This window comes from Myotis brandtii, unplaced genomic scaffold (assembly GCF_000412655.1).
Source record: "Myotis brandtii unplaced genomic scaffold, ASM41265v1 scaffold36, whole genome shotgun sequence".
Taxonomy (NCBI): domain Eukaryota; kingdom Metazoa; phylum Chordata; class Mammalia; order Chiroptera; family Vespertilionidae; genus Myotis; species Myotis brandtii.
In genome coordinates this window covers 5,844,577-5,870,519 of record NW_005363836.1, presented here as the reverse complement: position 1 = coordinate 5,870,519, position 25,943 = coordinate 5,844,577, and the positions used below count along the sequence as shown (strand labels likewise).

The 25,943-nt window shown below is 39.5% G+C and overlaps 1 protein-coding gene across 3 annotated transcripts in view; it reads right to left on the bottom strand.

Moving 5' to 3' along the window:
- ST6GALNAC3 (ST6 (alpha-N-acetyl-neuraminyl-2,3-beta-galactosyl-1,3)-N-acetylgalactosaminide alpha-2,6-sialyltransferase 3) overlaps positions 1-25,943 on the bottom strand; it is a 524,877-nt gene that overhangs the window by 119,512 nt on the left and 379,422 nt on the right. The window lies entirely within an intron of this gene.

Here is a 25,943-nt window from a genome sequence, read left to right as displayed (position 1 = left end):
AGGAGGTGTGGAGGGCAGGTCCAAGGGCGTGAAACAGCACAGCTGCCTGCAGGGAGATGGGAGTCCATTCTCTCTGGATTGTAAATAGTAAAAGTGAGCGGGGAGAGAGATGGTGGAGGTGAGGTCAAAGAGGTGGACCCAGGTCAGATCCTTGAGGGCTTTGAAAGGAGAGTAAAAGAATTTAGGGTTTATGCTGAGCAGGATTTGAAGTGCAGAGTTAGATTTGCTTTATAAATAGATCACTCTAGTGTAGCGTAAGAGAAAAAGCCAGGGACACCAATTGGAAACACTGGCAAAAATGTCATGTCCTGAACTAGAGTGGTAACAGTAGGTAGGGGGAGTGATGTGTTTGAGAAACATCTCGAATGTCAATTTACCACACTTGAGTTGTGAGGATAAGATCAGCTCATATCCACAAAGATCTCAGACCAGGTACTGGTACTGTTATTCTGGGATCCACTGTGTTCTCTCTGCTTCTTTACATTTTGTTCTCCCTCTCTTTGTACCATCCTTCCTCTAGCATCCCTTCCCTGTGGTCCCATGGCTCACTCTCTTGTTCCCATCCTAATGCTTTCTGACACTCTCTGTGCTCTCTCTGGCTGTAGGCTGCTGGGCTGTGGGATCTGCACCACATTCATATGACCTTGCCCAGCAACCAGCATGCTACCTTGCATAAGGTCCTCAAGGTATTTTTGATGAAGGGTAGGAACCAAAGCCCACAGTATCTTATACATATTATTTGTAGCTCAAAGATATGCTTGGGAATGCCACTAAATTAAATTCAGTATGAACACTCATTCTAAAGTTTCTGTCCAGGGCTCCTCATATGCCATGGGTTAAATCATGTCTTACGTATTTATGCTGTGAATCCTTATTCTAACAGAGACCATCTATGCCATTTAAGTCTCTGATTTTATTGTCAGTAGATGACACTTCGGGACAGCCCACCAAGTTTTAACTGTGCCCTGGGGAGTCAGGTTCAGCCCTCACAAAACAAACACACTCTCCACCACCTTCAAGGTGATATTCAAAGGGTTGAGTAATCCCTTCTTCCCTTAGAAGATAGACCAGGGGTCCTCAAACTTTTTAAACAGGGGGCCAGTTCACTGTCCCTCAGACCGTTGGAGGGCCAGACTATAGTTTAAAAAACAAACAAACTATGAACAAATTCCTATGCACACTGCACATATCTTATTTTGAAGTAAAAAAACAAAAAGAAAACAAATACAATATTTGGATTTGCATGTGGCCCGCGGGCCGTAGTTTGAGGACCCCTGAGATAGACTAATGGCCCCAGAGAGATGTTCACATCCTAATTCCTGAAACCTGTGCATATGTTATCTTACATGGCAATGGAAATGTTTCCATTGTGATTAAATTAAAGTGCTTGAGATGGAGAGATATCCTGGATTATTTAGGCCCAATGTAATCACAATGATGGTTTTAGGAGTAAAGGGGAGACAGGAGAGTGGGAAAGATGTGGCAATGGAAGCAGAGGTCTGAGCGACATGGGTCCGTGAGCTGAGGAGCGTGGGCAGTGTGCCTTCTTTGCTGGAAAAGGCAGGGACACAGACTCTCCCTTAGAGCTTCCAGAAGGAACACAGCCCTGCCAACCCATTTTTTTGACTTCTAACTTCATAACTGTAAGAAAATATATTTGTGTTCTTTTAAGCCACTAAATCTGTGGTAATTTGTAATAGCAGCATTGGGAAACTAATACACCCCTAACTCAAATCGCACTGGTACAAAAATTTCCAGTTTACTTGTTCCCTTTGATGTAGTCCCACTATCTCAAAAACTGCTCTTACATTTCAAGTGCCAGAATACACGTGGCTTCCCATGCTTTTTATGATTCTAACCAAGATGTAGCTATAGCATCAGCCCAAACAACCCCAGTACTATAAATTTCCATCTATTCTTAATATGAAAGTCAATTTGACCCAAGTCGGTTTTCTGAATTCCTGCCAATATTTTTGGAACCATTCTTTGAATACAAATTGGACAGCCACTATACTCATCCCTTTTATCTTTCATTTTGTATTCACTTGGTTTTATTTATTTTTTTTTGCCTGTTTTTTTCCCCCTTAGACTTCAATGAGTGATAAAAGATACTTCCTTAGAACACCAGCATTCAAGTAATTCCATATCAACAAAAATCTATACCAACAACTAAAGAATAAATCTGGTGGTCCTTCCAGAATAAATGACCTCATTCCTATTTCTTGATGAGCTTACAACTGACAAGCTGTTCAATTCTTAGACTCTTACCTTAGGAGCATCCCAGGCCTAGGAAATTCTGTCTTACTTGGTAGGATATTTATTCTAAATGTTTATTGTCCTTACTAAGTTGACACCCTATGCTCGCCATCTGATTTATATTCAGTATATTTTTTATACTACAACAACAACAAAAACACACAAAAACAAAAATACTGGTTCTTAAATGAGAAATATTCTCAGTGTTTCAGATATCACCTGAACATTTTCAAATGATCATTAATGTGAAAGTGACACTGTGTTCCACCATCTGTAAAATTTAGAATATAAAAATGGGTGAATGAAAGGGGACTATGGGATATGTGCTGCCTGATGTTAACCTAGAACTCAGATCAGTCCCTGGCTGGTGCCTGCTGGGAAACCCTCCTCCCTCCCTCCATGCCCTTTCTAGAGCCCATTCTAGATGCCTTTCTCAGCATCACATGTTTCAATGGCAGAGATCTGGATGTTATGTTTCAGTAGTACTGAGGTCCAGGTGACAAATGTCAAACCTGATGAAGCCTTCCTAAGTCTTTATATGGAGACTCTAGGGTTGCTTTTTTTTAATATGTTGTTATTGATTTCATAGAGAAAGGGAGAGGTAAAAAGAGATAGAAACATCAATGATGAGAGAGAATCATTGATCGGCTGCCTCCTGCACGTTCCCTACTGGGGATCGAGCCCACAACCCGGGCATGTGCCCTGATCAGGAATCAAACCGTGACCTCCTGGTTCATAGGTTGATTCTCAACCACTGAGACACACTGGCCTGGCTCTAGGGGTTCTTTTGTCCATTGACATTAGTGTTGAGACTTTTCTGCCATTGCATCTCCATTGTACTGGGCCGGATCTCACTGGTCAAGATGAAGAAGTGAAAGGAGTCCATAGGCATGTGAAAAGATGCTCATCATCATCAGCCATCAGGAAAATCCCAATCAAAATTACAGCGAGATACTACTCATACCCACTAGGATGGCTCTAATACAAGAGACAGACAATGACAAGTATTGGTGAGAATGCAGAGGAACTGGAACCCTCATACACTGCAGCTGGAGTGTAAACTGATGTGGCAGAGAAAACTCAAGTCCACACAGAAACGTGTATATGACTGTTCATAGCAACAAATTCATAATAGCCAACAAATGGAAACAACCCAAATGTTTATCAGCTGATGCATGGATAAATAAAATGTGGCATAGTCATATAATCAAATATTATTCAGCCACATAAAAGAATAAAATGACGCTACTCGCTACAACATGAGGAATCTTGAAATATTAGGATAAGTAAAAGAATCATATATTGTATTACTGTATTTATGTGGAATACCCCCAATAGGGAAATCCATAGATATGGGGGGGGGATTAGTGGTTTCCTAGGGCTAGCAGGGTCTGGAAGTCTGAGGGGTGACCGCTGAGGGGTGTGGGGTTATATTCTATGTGGATGAAAATGGGATAAAATTGATTGTAGTGATGGTTGTGCAACCTCAGATGTACTAGATGCCATTGAATTGTATACTTTAAATGAGCAAATTATATGACATGTGAACTACATCTTAATAAAACTTTTTAAAGAAGTGAAACAAATAAATGTTTTCCACTGAGTTATTTCCCGGGCTGTGTCACTGGTTGTCTAACCCAAATACCTGCTCCAGCCTTGCCTCCTCTTTACTTTGCACTGACAAGATCAAAACCAGCAGCAGCTCTGAGAGGCACAATGCGGGACTGGCCAGATTTTTATGTCTTGTTTTGTTTGTGAAACAATGACTAGCAGGGGCTTTGGTTGGCTTGATCCTGCTTGGTTGCAACTTCCTGAAAACTCCTGCCAGAAACCAACCACATGTCATGTTTCATTATTTCCAATGAGATGTTCACCTTAAATATTTATTTCTATTCTCTTCCACTCATGCTCCAAGGCTCCACTCCACTATGTTAACATTCATATTTACTTACTTCAAGTTGTTTCTCTAGAGCCTGTTTTCCACAGAGAGGTGACAGCTGATTGCCTTCAACACAGTCTGACCCAGGCCTCCTTAGCCAAATTGTCTCCATCCTCTCTTTTCACGAGCGAAGCCACCTGCTTTGGAACTGAAACCCTCATTATCAGTCCCTCCTTTGAAATAAGACACTGAAGTCCTCCTTGACCTCTAAATGTACTTTGTAAAAGAAAGCATTTTGATACACTCCCACATATGTCCCACAATAAAGAGTCAAACACAATAGTTGCACAATTGTATTTTTCAAGGATGAGTTGGGAAGGTCTGGGGCATGTGACACAGTCCAGGAGGGTTTTGCTTTGCTGGGAACCTCCGCCCTGGGAAGATGCCCACAGCCCTGGAAAGTCCCAGGGCAATGACAATCTATTTACATGGGTCACTGAAATAGAGAAAGGGACTCTTAAAGGAAAGATGAGGTTTTAGTATAAGAGACCTTTCACTTAATTTACAAGTTTTCCTGGGACAGGCCCAGACTCCTTCATTTCTGGGACAAGAGTCTTTGTTTATTCCATCACAATGCAATGTCACTCTACCACTATTGAATCTCTATCATACTTCAGTGGTAGTAGAAGTGGGTGTTCTCTCACCTTAGATGAAAATCAGCTAATAAAGATTTGCAAGAGCCCCACAATTCAACAGGATGCTGGGTACTTCCTAATGCAAGCAGAAGACCATCAGAAACACGGGTGCCATTTCCAAGGGGCTCAACACCACCCTGCAGTTTATTAGCATGTGATGTCAAATAAAACCCATGTTCTATATACAACACATTAGTAAATAATGATTACGTCTCAACCTAGGAGCTGAACATACCTCATGTTTTCCTCTGCTGTTAAATAAGGAGGTTTCCCTTAGTGGCTATTGACAAATACAAACAGTCAAATCAACACAGTGCCTGGCACTGAAATTAAGTGGCACCTCTAGCTCCTTGCACATGTTGTCACACATGTCCTTTTAAAAATTATTTCTGATTGTTAAGATTAGCAAAGGTGAAAGATTCATGATAATATGGCCTCGGGTCCTCCATTCTGAGTTCTATTTTCAGTGCTTTTAATATACAACACTGCATTTCAAGCAAAGTACAGCCAGAGAGACTAGCTCTGCTTCTCCAGGGATATAGAGGCGATTCTACATCTAAACATATTGAAGTCCTTGCCTCTTTGGAAATAAAATTCTCCAATTCGGCTGGCTGAGTCTTGCCGATCTGTGCCCCAGTCTAGGTTGTACTTGGATCTATTTATAAAGTGAAGAAGGACCACTCCCTGTGTTGTCAATAACTGATGATGTAGAACAAGCCCTTGTTTGATTACATGTCTAAATGTTATCTGACATATTACCCTGATTTCCAAGTTTTTCGATTGTAGGTTTGGCTGCCCATTTCTTTCCTGAGTATGCTAATAAGCACATCACTACTGAAAATAATAACACTTCTCCTAAATATCAGGAAAAAAAATAGCCACATTACTTGATAGAGAATTGCTTTCTATTTAGTAAGTCTATGATACCCACCTCCCCACTGGCCATGTTTGGTTTCACATGTGAAATTACAAGACAGGAGAGAGGGACTAGCAGCTTCTGAGCTCCCTAGCATGGAACAAGGGCATACCATAATTATGCTAGGAAAAGAAGTGACAGTAGGTGTGGTCCTATTAAATATTTCCATACATCAGAACATCTTTCTACAGTCTGTCTTTTAAAAATATCAATACTAATAGATAGTACTACTCAACAGTTTAGAGCAGCTCAAGTCACAAAAAATATAACTCCAGCAATAGTAAAATTTCACTGAATATGATCTATTATACCACTGGACCACAAGTCACACTAGATTCTTTCAAATCTAAGACTCCATATAGTGAAGGGCCAAAAATACCATAGTCTTACCCCATAACACAAACATATAAATGTTCTTTAAGCATCCATTCTTGGGTTGCCTATGCTATCTGTATATTTCATCTTCATTTATATTTCTGTATACTATTAAGTACAGCTTACTCTCATGGACTATAAATGCATAATTCTTTACACCAAATACTGAAGCCACTTTAAATATTCATTCATTTATTCCCTCCAAACTATATCAACCCAGAATGTGACCTTATGTGGAGTAAGGGTCTTTGCAGATGTGACTAAGGCACCATTGGATGGCTTTTCCTTTGGCAAATTTTGTTTGCTGATAGTGTTTGGCAGGCCTAAGCCAGCAGGTCGTTATCTCCTGAGGGGTCCCAGACTGCGAGAGGGCACAGGCCGGGCTGGGGGCCCCCCCTCCCCCCCCCCCCGAGTGCACAAATTTTTGTGCACCGGGCCTCTAGTTAGTAAATAGTGATTATGTCTCAACCCAGGAGCTGAACATACCTCATGTTTTCCTTTGCTGTTAAATGAGGAGGTTACCCTTAGCAGCTATTGACAAATACAGTCAAATCAACACAGTGCCTGGCACTGAAATTAAGTGGCACCTTTACCTCCCTGTACATGTTGTCCCACATGTCCTTTTAAAAATTATTTCTGATTGTTAAGATTAGCAAAGGTGAAAGATTCATGATAATATGGCCTCGGGTCCTCCATTCTGAGTTCTATTTTCAGTGCTTTTAATATACAACACTGCATTTCAAGCAAAGTACAGCCAGAGAGACTAGCTCTGCTTCTCCAGGGATATAGGGGCGATTCTACATCTAAACATATTGAAGTCCTTGCCTCTTTGGAAATAAAATTCTCCAATTCGGCTGGCTGAGTTTTGCCGATTTGTGCCCCAGTCTAGGTTGTACTTGGGTCTATTTATACAGTGAAGAAGGACCACTCCCTGTGGTGTCAATAACTGATGATGTAGAACAAGCCCTTGTTTGATTACATGTCTAAATGTTATCTGACATATTACCCTGATTTCCAAGTTTTTCGATTGTAGGTTTGGCTGCCCATTTCTTTCCTGAGTATGCTAATAAGCACATCACTACTGAAAATAATAACACTTCTCCTAAATATCAGGAAAAAAAATAGCCACATTACTTGATAGAGAATTGCTTTCTATTTGGTAGGTCTATGATACCCACCTCCCCATTGGCCATGTTTGGTTTCACATGTGAAATTACAAGACGGGAGAGAGGGACTAGCAGCTTCTGAGCTCCCTAGTATGGAACAAGGGCATACCATAAGTATGCTAGGAAAAGAAGTGACAGTAAGTGTGGTCCTATTAAATATTTCCATACATCAGAACATCTTTCTACAGTCTTTCTTTTAAAAATATCAATACTAATAGATAGTACTACTTAACAGTTTAGAGCAGCTCAAGTCACAAATAATATAACTCCAGCAATAGTAAAATTTCACTGAATATGATCTATTATATCACTGGACCACAAGTTACATTAGATTCTTTCAAATCTAAGACTCCATATAGTGAAGGGCCAAAAATACCATAGTCTTACCCCATAACACAAACATATAAATGTTCTTTAAGCATCCATTCTTGGGTTGCCTATGCTATCTGTATATTTCATCTTCATTTATATTTCTGTATACTATTAAGTACAGCTTACTCTCATGGATTATAAATGCATAATTCTTTACACCAAATACTGAAGCCACTTTAAATATTCATTCATTTATTCCCTCCAAACTATATCAACCCAGAATGTGACCTTATGTGGAGTAAGGGTCTTTGCAGATGTGACTAAGGCACCATTGGATGGCTTTTCCTTTGGCAAATTTTGTTTGCTGATAGTGTTTGGTGGGCCAGCTCTTCCTTCTGCCCCACTTCCTTGAATTCTTTTGCTACTTTCATCTATTTTAGTCTATAAAGTTTAATGCATACTTCCTTAACTTTTAGGTTCTGTTTCATGTTATTTGACCTATAATGATATTTTAAACTATTTCTATAGTGAGATACTGATTCAAATGTTTTACCTGAAAATGTGTATTTTTTACATATCCATGTGATATTCCTAATTCTATTATAGACATTGGAAATATTACAATATTGTTCATTCACTCTATTTTTTCATACATTGTTTTGGTTTCTTGTGTTATGGTGGAAAGAATACCAGTTTATGACAGGACAGACTTGGGTTTGCAGGTACAGTCTTGGGCAAGTTATCTAATCTCACTAGTCTCTGTTACTTCTGTTCAATGGTGCTGATTGAATTGAACCCATATGTTGTAGTCCTAACCTCTGGTACCTCGGAAGGTGACCTTATTTAGAGATAAGGTCTTTACAGAAGGAAATGAGTTAAAATGAGCCATTATGGTAGGTCCTAATCCAATATAATGAGTGTCCTTATGAAAAGGGGAAATTTGGACGGAGACATGCATAAAGAAACAACAATGTGAAGAGACTTGGGAAAAGACTGCCACCTACAAGCCAAGGAGTAAGTCCTGGAACAGATACTTCCTTCACAGTCTTCAGAAAGGAATCAACCCCGCCCAAAACTTGATCTTGAACTTGTAGCCTCCAGACTTGTGACATAATAAATTCAACATAATAAATTTCTGTTGTTTTGGCCACCGTCTTTGTGGTACAATTTATGGCAGCCCTAGCAAACTAATACAAATGATACTAATGCTATTATCTCAAAAGGATATCTGAGAGGATTAAATAATATGGCAGACATTGGTGCTCACCTGCCTAAAGACCATCACCTTTCCTTCGTACTAACAGAACTCTGGTTTTTCTTTTGGTATCAGAAAGAGAGCCTTTGATCTAAAAAATGTGGATGCAGTCCCTGAAGTAGGCTGAGCATGGGACACATCTATGGCCAATAAGAGGCAAGGGAAACAGCTGGGGGTTCTGAGCCAGATCTTGTTTCCTGATTAGAGAATTACAGGTGGAGAAACACTGCCCTTAGTCACCCTTTGGCTCAAGGCTTAGAAGTGGATTCTGGGAGGCTGTGATGCTTGAGACTGCCACAGCTCTCTCAGACTGTGGGAACAATGGAAGACACAAAAGTATCATGGAGACACTGAACTCATCCGGAGCTCTGATTTTACTGACAGGTTGAATCAATTCCAGTGACTGCCTATATCCAGACTGATGGTTATAGATGAAGAAAAAAAATTCTACTGTTTAGGTATTCTTAGTCAGAGATTCCTGTACCGAACTGAAGCAACAATGCTCCCAATTCATAGTGTGCACTCATTTAAACACGGGTTCCCCTTTCCCTTGGCTTCATGTCAAAGCTTCTGTAGCTTTGTTCCTCTCTCTTTCCTCTGAGGCTTACTGCTTTAACTGCCTTCATATCCTGCTTCTCTATCTTTGGTTTCATTAATTTGAAAAATTGCATTTGGCTTATTCATCAAGCTTATTTTTTTTCTTTTCCTTTAAAATTTGCTTCCTTCAGTCAGTTTATCCCAAACTGATGTCCTCTCCTGCTGTTTCAGCTTAACAAAATGATTTACTCTTTCCTGGTGCTTGTTTTTGTGTGACTGGGCATATAATTTCCTGGGATAAGGACTTTGCCTTTTGACTCATTGGCCTTGGAAGGCATCCTGTATACATTTGGGGATGTACACATCACCGATGGAACATGATCTGTGCTGACAATAGACAATGGGTAGGAAAGAGAGGAGAGTCGTTGAAAAGGCTCTTGCCTTTTCCACCAGCAGGCCAATGGTTTAATTTGGCTTGTGGTAATAGCAAGCAAAACTCCAAATAAGAAATGGCTTGTGGGAGGAGGCAAAGGGGAAAGAGGAAAAGGAAAGGAGAGAATTTTAAATTAATTGCCATTTAATGCATGCTGTCCACACTGGAACAAGGGTAAAAAGGAAAATGATACATCTTCCTCCTCTCCCTGTGGTCCTTCCCTGGCCAGGAGTAATCACTTTGTATTATTCCTGAAAAAGTTCATGAGTATGTGGTCACATATATTTATAGATAATGTTTACTTGTACAGCCTTTTTATTCCGTACAAATGGGTTTACCATAAATACAACTCCGCGCCATGTTCTTTTATCTCAAAATATATCTTGTATATTTTTCCACATCTATATACATTCCATAAATGACTGAGAAATGGTGAAGTTATTTTCCCAAAATTATCCTTCAGAAAAGAATGATAATTACCTTAGGCTACTTGGAAATTCTCTCTTTCCCTATTGCTTAATTTTGAACAAAAGATTGTTGTTTGTGAAAGATGCCTTAGCCTCGAGCAAGAGTAGCTTCAGATGCTTATTGAGGTTACCTGTTGAATTGATTAAAAGGTGGCAAAGAAATACACCACAGATTAGTCTTCACTGCTGGTGGTAAGAATGCAAAATTTCCACCTTGAGATTCTATAAAGAAGCTTTTCAACCATCATTTAACAAGCAACCTCGCTGTGGCCTGACTATGCTGGGTGCAAACAAAGCCTCTCATGGTTATCCTGGTTAAAAGAAAAGCAACAGAATAGTTATATTGTGAAATCCTACATATACCTCTACAGAATGAGTGATAATAAAATAATTTTCCTGGTGTTATGTGAATGGGTACTTGTGGTTTGGGACAAAATTTCTAGTGAAAGCATCTTATGTGGGCCAACAAATGCTACATCTCAAGTAACAGATGGAAATAAGACAGACGTATGCTGAAAAATATGCGTAGATGACTCAGAAAGGAGCTCCAGTGTGTTAAAGATGCATGTGAAACATTTAAAAATACTAAAGCAAAAACATGAAAAAAGTGGAAATGCTCCCAAAATAATATCCATGATCTTAAATGTGAATGTGTAACTGGATTAATAAATACAGGTAGACATTTGATAATATTGCTTATAATTCTAAATGTACATATAAGTTGGCCAAAGTCTTTAAAAAATTTTTACATTGGAGAATATGAGATTGCTTTCTATTCTAGGAGACTTCCTATAAGAGAATAATGGAAGATCTGCCCCATTCTTTAGGTTCTCTTAGTGAGTATTTCATAATAGAGATGCACCCTGGCTTATTTGTCTAGGTGTCTATTGATGGCCATTTATATTTTATGCTCTGCAACTAGAAAATTGCAATTAATTTTCTGAAATGTATCTTCATGTGCTCTTGCAAGTAATCTATAGAATTAAGTCCTCTAAGTGTAATTTCTGGGTCAATTTACATTATAGTTAAATGGACTTTTCTTTTTTTTAATATATTTTATTGATTTTTTTTTTACAGAGAGGAAGGGAGAGGGATAGAGAGTTAGAAACATGGATGTGAGAGAAACATTGATCAGCTGCCTCCTGCACACCTCCTACTGGGGATGTGCATGCCCTTGAACAGAATTGACCTGGGACCTTTCAGTCCTCAGGCTGACGCTCTATCCACTGAGCCAAACTGGTTAGGGCTAAATGGAATTTTCTATTCCTTCTTTATTTTCAATCTTGCTCACCGAGAGGGAGGTCCTATTAGCGTACTGCATTTGAGTTACATTCTTAAGCGGTGGTCAAAATCAGCAAGGGAGATGTTTTCATTATCTCGCATATTTTTACTCTGAAGTCCATAGGGCCCCTTACCTTCCACTAAAACCCAGGACAACCTGGAAGCTGGAAGTCTGGGAGAAGACCAGAAAGATAAAAAAGAACAGCTGGGAAGGGAGAGGACCTCAGGGAGAGAAGGTGAGAGAGGGCAGAGGAAAGGAAATTAGCAGAGGTTCCCTGACTTTCATCTGAATTGGCCTCTGTAGTTTAAGTGGCCCAATAGACAGAGCAAACACATCCTCTGGGCTTCATCTATACTTTATTTCTGGTAATGGGATTCTACTTTCACACTCTACCAGATATTATGAGCATTACTAAGAGGTTATAATAAATATTGCCAAATTGCCCTCCAGAAAAGCTGTTTCAAATTAAACTCCCACCAAGAGCCCCCCTTCCCCCATATCCTCACCAATGTTTTGCATCATCAAACTTTTTAATTATTGCCAATTAGTGAAAAACAATATCTCCGGGGTATTTCTTTAATCATGTTTTCATGGTCATTGACCAATTATGTATCTTCATTGTCTATTTTGTTTTTGGTTGTTTGTATCGTTCTTATTGATATGTGAAGATTTTCTTATATATTAAGAAAATTAACCCTTTGTCTGTCAGAGGGACAAATTATTCCTCCATTTATTATTTATCTTTTCATGTTGTTTAATTAATTAATTACTATTATTATGCAGAAGACATTTCTATGTAATCAAATGTATCAACAGCTTTTCTTATATCTTGTGTTGTGAAGTGTTGTTATATTTTAAGATCAACTGGTTAATGTATCAGAACACAGAAACGCAGTCAGAGACTCAATCTAGCCACTTAGCAGCCAAGTGACCTTGGGCAAATCACTTAACCTTCATTAAATCTCTTTCTTTATAGAGAGGAAACGATCTTCTATCTCCCTCTGTTTTTTGCTGTTGTTGTGAGAACTGAATGAGGCAGAGTTTATCAATGGCTGTTAACCCTACACAGCCTACATGAATTGCAAAGTAGTTCAGATCTGCAAATGGAGATAAAATGTGAAGTACTTTTAGAAGATGAATTCCTCTAAAATAAAACCTTGAATTAGAAAAGAAAGAACAATACGAATTTGTGGGATCCTGTGGATCAAGACTCTCCCTAAACATTCTCAGACACTGTAGCCTATCAGGTCATCTTAATGACCCTCACATTCAGAAAGTTTATCCATGGTCTTGTCAGTAAGAAAAAAACGAATCGCTCACCTTTCCTATCCTAGAGGTCCTAACCAATTACAGATAGAAAGAACGAGCCAATAGGTAAACACATAAAAAGCATCAGCTTTTTGATGATAAAATGTAGTAGTGGGGAATGTGGAAGGGCTCCCTACCATCTTCTTTTTTCTTTTCTCCCTACCATCTTCTGTGGGGACCACAGGTCCAAGCAGAAATGCAGAGACCAAGAGGGCAAAGCTTTGACTGGGCTGCTAGAAGCAGCTCTTTTGTGGCCTGTTTCTGGATGGAATCACAGAGCAGGCCAAGCTGCTATATCTATATATATATAAAAGCCTAAGTGACTGTTATGACTGAACGACTGGTCGACCAGTCGCTATGATGTGCACTGACCACCAGGGGGCAGGCGCTCAATGCAGGAGCTGCCCCCTGGTGGTCAGTGTGCTCCCACAGCCAACTTCCCACAGCCAGCCAATCTCCCCTGGTCCCTCCTCCCCCACCCCGCCACCAACAAACCTCCTGCGGTCCCTCCCTTGTCCAGCAGGCCCCGGCCGGCCCAGCCCTGATCGGGACTGTGCAAGATGGCCCCGATAGGCCCTAATTGCTGGCCAGGCCTAGGGATCCCACCCGTGCACAAATTTCATGCACCGGGCCTCTAGTAGGCAATAAGAGAAAAGTCAGCCTAAAGTGACCTAGGTAGGTTTGAATTGTGGTCTTGCCCTTGACCAACATGGTCAAAGACATTCAGGCTCTCAGCATTGTCCTCTTTCAAATGTGGCCCTCCCTTGGGGTGAGTGAGGGCACTGCTAGAGAGGCAGAAAGTGTCATTTTCTTCAGTATTGCCCATGTCAACTCCATTGACTTCTATTGAGAAAATAAAGAGAAAGAGAGATCTGCTTTTACCTCCTAAGATTATGATTTTGATGTGAATGGCTTTGGCTTTGAATCTACCAACACTAACTGGACACCTTTAGGCAAGTTACTTAAACTATCTAAGCCCTGGCTACCTCCTCTCTAAAATGGGACATGAATACCTACATGCTGGAATAGGTGAGAGAAATAAAGAGACAACACATGTAATGCACTTAGAGTAACTGCAGGTGAACTTGAACTCAATAAATGTTGGTTTTCCTTCTAAATCCCCCAAAATCTTTTCTAAGGACTATTTTGCTGCTTCACCTCAATGAAAATGAAGAGTCACAGATCAACCTTCCACCCATGGTTAGGCTTCAGGCTTTTAAAGCCTGATAAAACCATTTATTTTATTCTCTTCCACCTGGGCCCAATTTTCCAGTCCTAGACTTTACCATGCCTCCCTTCAGAGCCCCTTTACTCCTCTCATTTCTCTTAATTTGTGGAACACTAGGCTGGGCAGTGGGCTCCATGCCCCAAGACCAAGAAGATCCAACAGATGTAAGTGCAACAGACTTTCTTCCCCATCTCCCATAACCCCAGAGCTTTCCACAGTTAGGCCTCCCTCCCTACCAGAAATGGAGAGTCCCTTTCTTTCAATTCATATGGTTTTGTTAGTGCTTTGAATTCTCATTTCCAGCCATTCTAGATATTATAGCTCCCCCTTCTCAGACAATCCCAAATTAGGATTATTAATACTCATGACCTGGTCTCCTGAAGAAAGCAGATACATCTGGCCCCTTTGGCAAGGCTCCAGATTGTAACAGTTAAAAGCAAATCCCCATAAATTAATTAAATACCAAACTTTTCAGTTTCTTCACCAGCCTGAAGAAGACAGATGGCAGAATGGTCCCAGCATTGGAGAAAGCGCCCACCCAAGGCCACAGAGCAGTCAGCCTTAGAGGGCAGTGACTTCAGGATGCAGACATATGGAGAGGTCATTTGTTTCTCATTTACCCAACAGATAAGAATATGGAAATAGTCTCAGTCCATTTGTTTGATGGGCCTCCTAAGCCAGTAATAAACAAATCAATACAATTAGTTTGGGCTCATCATCATTAAGGAACCTCCACTGCTGGGACACCATTTAAATGATACCTCTTGCTCCACAGGAAAGAAACCTCTCCAGATGGGTGGCTTCCCTTGAGGTTGTAGCAAAGTGGCAGTGGGTGGGAGGCTCAGAGGCAGTGTCTGTGTGCTTTCTTGAGAATGTTGTGTACGGCATAGCAGGGGTTGGTCCAGGATGGATCTAAGTGCTTCTGCTACCAGTTCTTAGGAGGTCATTTGAGTAGCTATGCATTCTGTGTGGAGCTCAGAAATATAACAATGCTAACAAATTGAAACAATGAATGCCGATTAAAATGAGGATGTCTAATTCAGAACTGAAATCAAGCCAGAAGCCAGAATGTCTGGTGTGGATCCCCCGTGTCTCCCTGGGATAGTGACAGAGTTCCAGACTGCCTTCTGCCTCAGCCTTTCCAGCTCAGTCTCTGGCACATTATGACTAGCAAGCAGCTAATGCTCAGGAAATGAGACCTGTGACCTTAACCTTGTTCAGACAAACCACAGTTGGTGCTCAGTGGACTTACAGCCAGGGAGATTGTTTCATATGGACAGAGGGACCATTTCACATCTTACCACTTCCTTCCCTGAACTACAAGTAGAACTCATGTTTAAACCAAATTGAAAGAAATGATTGTCCAACTGAAGTAACTGCATTTTTTTGGGAAGTGAACTTAGAAAAATCAGTGTGGCCAACTTCCTAAGTTCCAAGTTCGGAAGCGAAGGCCCAGAGTAGTTCATTAATTTGCTTAGGTTACCCAGATTAAAGAGACATTGGTACTTGAATCAAAAACTCAATTGAAGGGTTCCCTCTGCTGTACCAGCCTAACCAGTCCATATTTCCAAAGTTCTCCATAAGAAAGACTCCAGAATAACACAATCTTTTGGAAGTTTAATTTGCTATTTCAACTTGCAGTCTTTCCCCCCTGGGTTCTACAGAAAATCATCAATGAAGAAAAATGATATGTCCAAGGTCATGCAGCTCCTAATTTATAGGAGCCAGTGATCAATTAAATATATATAATTTTGGAATTGACTTTATATCTTTTTTCTTCTCAAAGTAAATGACATATAATGATTTTAAAATCTAAATTTAAACATATGAGAGGGTTGTACTACTGGATATTACAACTTGAAGGTGAGTTACTTAGGAGAGCCTCCTGAGCTTTAACAGATTGTGATATGAAAAATAACATTTTTTATTAAGCTAGCAAAACTTAGAGGTTGATTATTACAGTATCAACCTCTAAATTTTATTTCCTCTGACTTTTCATACCATTGTTTGAGATTATAAAGCAGCCATTGCATATCTTCTAACCACAATAAGATATCTTCCCTAAAGCATCTAACTCATATGCAATGATATTATGACAAATATACTGTTATTTTTACTAATTTTCCTCTAATAATAGCAAAATTAACTCTATTATTCTCTCTATTTCCTAATAGTAAAAAGGTATGTTAAATAAATACTGTTGTGTACCCGGCATACACATATATCCTCTGTGTTTGTTACTTTGATGTGTCAACCTGACTGGGACACAAGGTGCCTAGACATTTGGGCAAACATTATTCTGAATGTATCTGTGAGGTTGTTTCTGAATGAGAATAGCATTTGAATTGGTGGACTAAAAAGGCAGATTGTCCTCACCAATGCGGATGGGCCTCAATCAGTTGGAGGCCTAAATAGAAAAAAAAAAAAAAGACCAATCTGATGAGTAAGAGGAAACTCTGTCTAACTCAGCCCTGGGCAAACTACGGCCGCGGGCCGGATCCAGCCCGTTTGAAATGAAAAAAAACAAAAAAAAAAAAAAAAGACCGTACCCTTTTATGTAATGATGTTTACTTTGAATTTATATTAGTTCACACAAACACTCCATCCATGCTTTTGTTCCGGCCCTCCGGTCCAGTTTAAGAACCCATTGTGGCCCTCGAGTCAAAAAGTTTGCCCACCCCTGGTAGACTCTAACTGCATTAAGTGGAGACACTTTTTTGTTTGATTGTTTGTTTGTTTTCCTGCCTATGGATTCAATACCAGCTGTTCTTGGTTCTCAAATCTACAGGCCTTTGGACTAAAACAGCAATTCTCTACCAGTATGCTGCAAGAATTTTTAAAACAATATCTGACTATTTATTTAGTTTAGGGGCACTGACCTCTTTTAAAAATTCTTGCAGTATACCAGTGTTCTATGGCACATGGGTTGAAAATTGCTGAACCAGAACTACACTGTCACCTCTTTTGGGTTTCCAGTTTGCCACCTGCAAATTTTGGTACTTGTCAGCCTCCATAAGCATGTGAGATATATATAAATCTTGACATACATATTTTAAATATATAACTTGAATGTATGTATAGCATGTGAGATATATATAAATCTTGACATACATATTTCAAATATATAACTTGAATGTATGTATATATATATTAACAAATGAATTAGAAAACTTAATTCAAGAGGCTTAAGTGACTTGATAAGACCAACATTTTCTCCAAGAAAGAAAAGTAACTTTACCTAAAAATAGAATTCCCTTAGTGGAATGTCAGAAATGAGATTGCTAGATATTTAAGGTGGTGTGAAGTCTAGAAAGCATAGGATGTGGTCAAGACATCATTTAGCACTCAAAATGGATAAGAAATGTATTAGGAAAATGGCACCAGGAATGTGTTCAGAAATTCTATCAAGGCTGAGTCAAGGTTATGGTAAGACAACCAAACATTTTGACAGATATTCTACTATTTGAAAAACTTCATAGAATTGCAGATATTTAGAGAGATGTGGACAAGCAGGACCCTACTAAGGGCCTGGGTAGAGATGATAATGGATCCCTGATGAGAAAGGGGGAACAGATCTGGAGGTGTGGAACAGCTACATGAACCTGCTCATATCCTCTGGATATGAAGGCTTAATGCTAACTCATGCTCAGAGTTTTGATTATTCTATGGAACTGGAAATCACAGTTACAGGCTGTGTTTGTGACTTCAAGGCATCCAAGGACTGTTTTACCCATGAGTGAGCAGAGGAATTATAGAGCCTATTAGAATTTTCATCCAGGAGCAGAGAAAAAGAATCCTTTTCCAAAAACAATTTAAAGGGATTGTAAAAAACAAAGGTTGCATTTTTATTGTGTAATGGTCAACAACAATATACTCCAATCCCAGAACTGTGGCACATAATACAATAGTAGGTATTCAATACGTATTTATTGAATAAATTAATGAATAACATGCTAGTTTCATATATATGTAGGGCGTCCCCAAAATGTATACACTCTTTGAATAATTATAAAGGCATTGTTTAGTAAAATACATTTCACTGTCAAAATTAAGCTATCGCTGTTAAAATAATTATAAAGGCATTGTTTAGTAAAATACATTTCACTGTCAAAATTGAGCTATCAGCTGTTAAAGTGTGTATACATTTTTTGGGACACTCTGTATACACACACACACACACACACACACGCACACACACACGCAACTCTGAAAACTATAAAGCTTTCTATAATAATACCTCTAAATAAGTACATTGTTATAATAATTATTAATAGTGCAGTATCCAATTACTTGCAATCTTGATAAGCAAGGTTTGCAGTGAAAACTTGCATCCATTCATTCACTAATTTAGATAACAAATGTTGACTAAACAGCTACTTTCTTTCAGGTCCCATGATGGACATTGGAGCTATAATGATGATACAGCTCCTGTCTTCACAGATCTTACTGTTCAAAGGACGAAGACAGATTAGCAAATAAACAATTGCTTTCAGAAAGCCTTAAATTTTGACTGGGGAGGAAGAGAAAAAAGAAGAAAGATGATCACAAACAGTCTATTAATGGGGTTTTCCCTGGACTTGCTGAGTTCTGACAGCCAACAGCCAGCATAAACGACAGCATGAGCCTGGGAAATATCAGTATCAGCTACGAACGGCAAAGGTCAGAGGTTGACAAACAGGAATGTTGCTCTCTTCACAAACTTGTGCAGCACTGGCCCTGGCAGTGAAAGCCAGGCTGTCTTACAGAATCACGGACAACTGGCAGATGCTAGAATGGGCTAGAAGAGATGACTGGGGTGAGGGGTTGTTGAAGGGCCAGAATGACCTGTAAATTATCTGACATTGTCTTGCATTTATTCATACAGCCATTCATTAAACAAATATTTATTAAGTGTTGGCACTAAGCCAGTCTGTATAGGCTGTGGGATGTGGGTTCTGGAGGGCTGTCCATTAGAACCCCACCCTGGTCTTCCTGTTTCTTAGTTAGCTCTTCATGCTTCTGTGGTGTTCCTCTCTTAGAGAAGATAGTAGCAGAGTTGGGCAATTAAGAACAGAGGCGTGGAATGAACCCTATCTGGACTTTGTGTGGGTGACTCTGGTCAAGTTATTCAATGTCTCTGAGCCCCAGCTTCCTCTTGGTACAAATGCTATAGCAAAAGTACCTTCATGGAGGGTTGTTGGGTAGATTAAATAAAACAATGCATGTGAAGGAATTGGCATGATTCCTTGAACATAGGAAGCTCTAGATAAAGGTTAGTTATTTATCATTATTGTTCTCTGCTTTTCTTTCCTGCTCTGCTCCCTGGAAAACTGGGCACTTTATTCTACTCACCACAAATGCTGTGGCGTTCAAAATATTCCTACTTTGTGAAGCCATTTAATACTGATATGTGGAATATCTCCCTTCTTTTCTCCTCTTAATCAGTGTTATTGTTAACAACTCAGAAGCAACACTGAGATTATGACTCCAAAAGGAATGAAACCTCAGGGGCTCATAACCTTTCAGAAAACGAAAGATCTCTCGGGCTAAAATTCCAAATGCTGGCTCTAACTGCAAAGGTGAGTTTTTTCTTGTGTGTGAAGAAAATTTGATAAAATTCTCTTTGACAAATTTCTGAGTCACTGGAGCATGAAAAAAGGTGTTTCTCATCCCTTGAAAGAAATTCGGGGTACCTTTTTCAGTGCATGAATATCTCAATAAGCAGCTTGCTTTTAAAATGTCAAACTTGGTTCTTGGGTAGGACAAATGCCCTTGATTTGTTTGAAGAAATATGATTTGGAAATAGCCAAGTGATTAGTTGTCGAGACTAAGGCTTTGAAGTCACCCAGTATGGGTTGCTATTATCGGCCCTTGAAGATCCCTAGACATTTGCATGTAAAATATTTCCAGAACTTTTGCATATGCTTAGATATTAAAATAAGCACACTTAATGCATTTGTAAGATCCCATCTGCCACATACACAATGCATTTTAAAATGCTATACAATGAAGAAATATTATCTTGTTGTTTAACCTTAATCAAATAGGAGAATGAACTTACAGTACTGATGAACTGTGATTGTTGAGTTCCTAAATGCACGGGTGTATTTAATTTTGTACATTGTGCATTTGGGATACTGTTAAATAATAGCTCTTATGAGATCTCCATTTGAAAGACACTGAAGAATGTAGAGCCAAATCAAAGGGAGTCAAGAATCATTCAAGCATAAAAATAGAAGTCTAAAAAGGACCTTGAAAGGTTAAAACATCCAATCTCTACCTTAAGTTAGACTTTCAGGATGTTAGGCCTAGGGGAAACCCAAGGAGATCACCTAGTCTAAACTATTCATTTTATGAAATCAGGAAATTGGAGTCCAAATCAGAGTTTGTTAAAACCTTAATTGTGCTTTTTCCCTTCAGATTTTCAAAAGAAAAAATTCTACAACTTCCTTTAGCAACATATTATCGTGCTTATTCATCAGGAAATTGCAACCACCTTAATTTCCTCCAATTAGGCTGATTTTCTTGATGTGTATAGATTTTAAACTAACAGCCTACCATATATCTCTGTTAGAGACTAATGCTAGAACATGACACTATGACAAAATGTTAGAAATTGGAAATAATTAATCCAGAGATGAGAAAACTCACAGGGGGACCTACTCAGAGTCCTTCAATAATTCACAGTTACCATACAATGACGCAGGATCAGGAGGTTAAGAGGGAAGGTTTGGAGCAGATGGTCAAAATGCCAGCTGTCTCTTACAAACTGTGCAATTGGCCAAATGCCTTACCTTTCCTAAGTCTCTATTTCTTTATTGATAACAGCAATGGATAGTAATAGAATAATACTAAAAAGAAGGATTCAGAAGAGTGTCTAACCCATTTAAACATTCAGCATTGATATTATTGTGGTTGATGTCATTGTTATATATCATATTTACAGGGCAATAAAAAAGGATGGTGACTACCTGTTATTATCACCTCTACCATCTCTAACAAACATATTATTTAGGCCATATAAATACATAAGAATTTACTGTGATAAAGAGAGTTTGAAGAACTGGTATTTGGGAAGGGCGGAAGGGACTCCTAAAGCTGATTACTGAAGGATCTTTTTCTTCTTTTTTCTTTGGAGATTATTGAGTATGACAGCAGCTAGAGGTACTATGCAGGGAAATGGAGATTTTGGTATTTTTCAAATCCATGATTTCCTGACTTTTGTCTGTCCACCATTATTTTTAAATTTCATCTTATTTTCTTAGTTTCATGAAACATTTATTCATGTTTACACTTAAATAAAACTTAAGAGCAGATAGAGAAAGCTATATGTACATGGTTTGTTTCCAATCTCAAGATTCTGTTGTAAGAAATAACTATTATTTTCATCTCTTTTTTCAGAAATGGAGAAGCTAAGTCCTGCTGGAGATTCTAATTTAACTGGGTAAAATTAACTCTAAATGATTACTGATAGTGGTAACTCTTTGCAAATCTGTTTTGGATCAGTAGTTGAATGCTAATTTGCACCATAATGAAAAGCAAATCCACTAAGTTCTCACTCTCATTATTTAATACAAATTGATGACACAACGTGACTGGTAAGGAAAAATTTATTTCTCTATTATTTTCATTTGTTAGTTTCACACATTTAATTACAGACATGGGAGTTGTCAATTTTGTTGCTTTTATTAACCAACAGCTACAGACAACTTCACTACTTTCAGGTCAGTATGTTATGTAGAAAATGTGATTTTTTAACAGAAGGACTGAACACAAAAGGGATAAATTTGGACAATAGGGGTTGACACACACATACTCAGAAGAGTCCTCATCGGTCAAGAGGAAACCAACGATGGGTAGCCAAGATCTTGTTTGACTGTATGAGGCTCTGTGAGGTTTGGGGAAAGGGAAGAATGTTGACTTTGTCTCTGCATTCCAATAACTGCTCAAAAACTTACTTCCTGGAGTAACTGTTTCTAGTGATGTGAAGACAGTATTTCAGTTCTGCCTGCATGTAAATAGAATACCATTGTGAGCATGCTGATACTGTGCTGGGGAGGGTATATTACAAACTAATAATCTAGTGGAAGGGCCATAGCCACAAATCTGACCATAGAGAAGAAGGTTAACCAGAGAAAAAAGTCTAGAGTCATGTGACTAAAAAAAAATTGGACTGGGAGTATCTGGATTTTAGAACAGGAAATACATGTCATTTTCACTGTGGTTAATAAAAACTCATTCTCTCTCTGAATGGGTTAGAGGCACTGGGCCTGGATATCAAGGAACCTGACTTCAAGGAAGAATTGAAGTCTCCCTAGAAATTACCTACAGATCAATCAGAACGGAAAAGCCAAAATACATCAAACATAGGACAAGCATTGGAGTCAGAAGAATGTTCTCAGAAAATAAACCAGAGGGAACTCCAGAAAACAGAAAAGGGTGTGTTGGCCAACGCTCAGGACAGGTGGTGTCTCCATTCAGTAAAGGACCTTCTCTGTCCCAATCAAAATAAGCTTTGACTGCCGTGACATGATAAGATGACACCTGTGCAGCGAGTGTGACAGTCCTGGGTCTATAGGCTGAGGCTTACAGATCATCATGTAGGTAAAGGAAATTTAGCCCAAGACCAGACCAACAGAATATGATCAGATGAGGCTAGGAGATGAAACACACAGGACTGCACACATGCTCGAGACCTAGAGGGAGGTAGGAACAAGTGATCATTAGCCACAGTAAGAATCAGCCTGACCGGTGTGGCTCAGTGGTTGAGCCACCTATGAACCAGGAAGTCCTGATTCAATTCCAGGACACATGCCCAGGTTGCAGGCTTGATCCCCAGTAGGGGGCGTGTAGGAGGCAGCCGATCACTGTTTCTCATCCTTGACGTTCCTATCTCTCTTTCTCTCTCCCTTCCTCTATGAAAGCAATAAAAATATATTTTTTAAAAAAGAATCAGGGCATGTGGGAAGAAGCAGCTCACAGCTCCCTTTTTACCACTCCTCCCTGTCTACCCTCCTTCCATACGAGACTGTGCTATGGATTAGTCAGGTCCAAAGACTTTTTCTTGGTCACAGGCCCACAGGTTTCACAATACCGAACAAAAGTGATCAAGGACAGAACTCATGGAACATGTTACATTAAAAGAAAGAATGTAGTCTGCTCTCAGCATATCCAGGGATAAATACCTTGGAGTACCTCATATGTTCTAAAATTATTTCTCCTTTTCTCCCTGTGTAGTCAATAGAAAATAGAACAGCAAGCAGAACAGCAGGGCAAAGAGGGGAAAAGGACACTCTGCCAGTGTCTCCAGGGAAGCATCTTGGGACATGAGGTAGAAAAGAAAAGATCAAGACAGTCCTAGACGGTGACTTTAGGAGAATATTTCTGTCCTGGGTCCAGTCCACAGAGAGACAGGTGCAACACCAGACGCAGGGCTGAGAGAAATACTCAGTGCTGGTGACATTTTTCCTCCCGATGGGTGATTGGAAGGTGTCTTGAACACCCCTTGTCGTGAAGGGATATTCAAGCTGCTTGTACACAACACAAATAGATCTGAGGGCGGCAATCATCTGGGGCTGACCAGCTGTTCATCTTCATAAAGGGCAACACAATTTTCAGTTTAGGATTTTAATGGCAGCTTATGCCTGATGCCATAAAGCCCTGTCTCTAAACTGCTCCTCTGAGGAAGAGAAAGAAATCTGTGCAAAGCACAAGGATCCTGTTCAGAACTAATGTGCTGGATGGTCCCCAATCCTCAAAGTCACACCGAACCTCCTTCTGTCTCAGTGAAGATGTCCTGTGCCATGAAGGAGAGCGATGAAAGGTCTTATTTAAGCTCATCATATATCTGAATCAGAATCGCTTACATCTTATTTACTTAACGCATTTGCTCATTTTCTTTTTTCAACACTTATTGGCATAAGTATCCCAGTAATAAACAATACAAATTCACACTAGAGCAGAGCTCTGCAAACTACAGCTTATGGTCAGATTCAACCAGTGGCCTTTCTTTTGCACGAGCAAAGAAAGGTGTGTATATTGTAAAAGGGGTATAAAAATTGACAAAGAAGAGTATGAGATACAGATCATATGTGACCTGCACAGAGAAAATATTTATCTGGCTCTTCACAGAAAAAAGTTGCTAACTCCTATATTAGAACATTGTTTATTTTCTTACACTCAAAACTATGAATGATGAAATAAGGAGGAACCAGCATGGCAGTTTTGATTTGCCTTAAGATTTACAAAGATTTTGTGAAACCACAGAATGTGTCCCCAGGAGGAAAATTTAATGACTCTAAAATTATTAAGTGACCTGTTGTTAAATAATATTATATTAAATACTTGTTACATGTAAGTCATTAACGAAAATGGACTCAGGCCTCATTTCCTTATGTTGTAAATATTCCTGAAAACTTATCTCAATGAGAGGCCAAATATACAAAAGCCCCAAATTATCCCTAATTCCAATTACTATAGGTATCACCTATTGTGCTCTTACCAGAGTAAATGCTTTGCATGTAGTATCTCATTGACACTTTCAACAAACCCTGAGGTGGACAGTATTCTCCCCATTTTACAGCTGAAGTAACTGAGGCTCAGAGGGGTAAATAGCATGTCTGAGGCCACGGTGTTAATAAGTGATGGGACAAGGATTTGAACCAGTTCTAGTGGAGCATAAGCATGTAACCTTTACACTATACTGTAGAATCACTACACTATACCATCTCCCTTAGAAGACAGACAGTATATCTTATTTTTCACTCTTTTTATAAATACTGCACAACTTGGCGAGTGGGAAGTCCTGACATTGCCCACCGGGAGAAACCTCACCACCTCAGCATGCTCAGCTTCCTCCCTGCGTGCACACACAGACAGCCATCCTGCTCGGAACATAAAAGTACACTTTTTGAATGCTTTACAAATCCCTAAAAGGAGAACATCTCTTGTCCTTTCATTGTGACTTAAAAAGCTGAGGTTAGAGTTTCTTATTTTCATTTGGGTTTATTTAAAGGGAGAACCTTTAAAAGGTGATAATTTTAGTTGAGTGTGTATGTTGTGTCCTTATTCTTATCCAAGCATGCAGCCTTCCAAGAGGTGTAACTAAAATAAGAGGCAATCCCACAGGATTCCTCCTGGCTTTTTCGCTTATGTGCCATCCTCTCTCTCTCCCCCTTCTTTCTCCCTGTGCCTTTCCTTGATGTGGCCACCTTTGCTACTAAATACAAGAGAAAGAAGTGAGAAAAGACCCTTTAGACTGGGGCAAAAGGGAAGGAGAGGTTTGAAACCTCTAATGGCTCCAGCTCCGACCTGGCCCTCTCCTTTGGATCTGTGTGTCCAGCTGCTAAGGGAACATTATTACACAGAAGCTGTGCTATCATGTCAAAAAATAACAGTCATAAACTGGACTTACCTTCCTCAAGAATCTGATTCTTTACCTATACATAATGCTGTCCACAACAGTATTTCCCAGACAGTTTCATAATACTCTTTTATAAAATATATACATATATAAAAGAAGGAAGAAGGGAGAAAAGGAGGAAGAAGGAGAGAGAGAGAGAGGGAGAGGGGAGAGAGAGAGAGAGAAACATCAATGATGAGATAATCATTGATTGGCTGCCTTCTGTATGCCCCCTAATGGGGATCGAGTACACAACCTGGGCATATGCCCTGACTGGGAATTGAACCATGACCTCCTGGTTCATAGGTCGATGCTCAACCACTGAGCCATGCCAGCTGGGCTCATAATACTCTTTCATTTCCCTTTCTCCTTTGCCCCTGACCTCCCATTCAATCATCAGGTCATACTGAGACTGTGGCCTTCTTTTCTCCCATGTTCCACCCCTCCACCCCCC